Below are 1,474 nucleotides of genomic sequence, written 5' to 3' on the forward strand. Positions count from 1 at the left end.
CAACAGACATTTTGTTGTTTTCTTGCAGACATGGCTCTGTCTGTAAGTCAAGGTCTCTGAGGCCTAACATTCAGAGACCTAACATCAAGTCAAGGTCTCTAAAATTCAGAGACCTAACAGAAATATATAGAGAATACCCCATTCCAACCTCTCAATTAAAGGCAAACAAAGGCGCTGTGTTCTTGCTTAACTTAGATTATCTTCAAAAACTACTAAGATATAATTGACTTAACACGTGCGTGCGCGCACATGCACACACCCCTGACTTTAAATAGCTGCCCAAAAAGCTTGTTAGTGTTTGAAAATGAATGCTGAAACAAAGGAAAATGTAATTTATATCCAACAAGTTTGAAGAGCCCTGGATTGCAGCATTCTGTAAAATAAACAAGACAAAAAAGTATAGGATTTACTGACAGAGGCAGAATTTCTTCAGGCAGGTATGTGAGAAGGCAGCAGTTTGTTTTTCAGGCATCATCACCACCATTTCATAGGTTGGCAAAACATACTGAGGAGGTGCTTCAAAGGCAGGGTACACAGCAGTCCCTGGGGTGTTTGTTTTTTATGTATTTACAGCAGTTCCAAGCACAGTTGATTAGATAAACATTAAAAATGCTAAATAAGGCGAAGAACACAAGAACAATAAACAGGAGGCAGCTGGAGTCCAATGCCAGGAGGCCATTTTTAAAGGGAAAATCAGGTAATTGGTCCAGATATTCTTTGATTCTTGGCAAACAAGTGAGAGAACTGATAGCAACCAGGCATCTGAGAATGAAGTGAAAACGCTGGTTACAGTAGAATGGAACAAGCCAGCCCACTTGGGTTGGATAGGAAATGGCTTCATACCAGCAATGAACTGCTTATGATCGATCATAAGCACACAGATAGCACAGACATGACCAGCCATTATCTTGACAAATAGTAATTTGCTGATGGCTTCACACTGAATGTTGACAGCTGGCATTGGGTTTGGATAGTTACCCCCACAGTCAGCAAAACTGTCATCAATAGGTTTACCACCAGGTCCCAGGTCCCAAGGATGGTCGTCCTGGTGCGGACCTGGCAACAGCCGCAGCGTGGGTTTTGTAGAATCGGTGGCTGTGGCTTCGCTTGAAAGTCATGGACACCGTTGGGAACCTCGCGGGCCTTGTTCTTGGCCGGGCCCCTGAGAAAGGCTTCCTGCCCAGTGATTGAACCCAGACAGCTCTGTCACTATCCAAAACCAAACGAGGCATCTTCAACCCGGGCCCCAGCCGGCTCCTTCGCACCTGCGCACTGAGTGCCACTGGTACTTGTGATGGGCACATTTGGTCACTTGGTGCTTGCTCTCTGTTTAGCAGTGACGCCCTTCAACCATAAAGACTAGAACCCTCCTTTTCAGAGACAGCAAGGAGGAGGTGGTGAGATTGAACCCCACTGTGGGTCAAATCCTGTAGGAAAATGATCTCAGACGTGAGAGCTGATGGTAGCTCTGGAA

At 45.3% G+C, this 1,474-nt stretch overlaps 1 pseudogene; it reads right to left on the reverse strand.

Moving 5' to 3' along the window:
* Window positions 1-406: 406 nt before the first annotated feature.
* Window positions 407-1,474, reverse strand: part of LOC109375352 (lysosomal-associated transmembrane protein 4A-like) — a 35,292-nt pseudogene continuing 34,224 nt past the window's right edge.

This window comes from Hipposideros armiger, unplaced genomic scaffold, assembly GCF_001890085.2.
Source record: "Hipposideros armiger isolate ML-2016 unplaced genomic scaffold, ASM189008v1 scaffold_936, whole genome shotgun sequence".
NCBI lineage: Eukaryota > Metazoa > Chordata > Mammalia > Chiroptera > Hipposideridae > Hipposideros > Hipposideros armiger.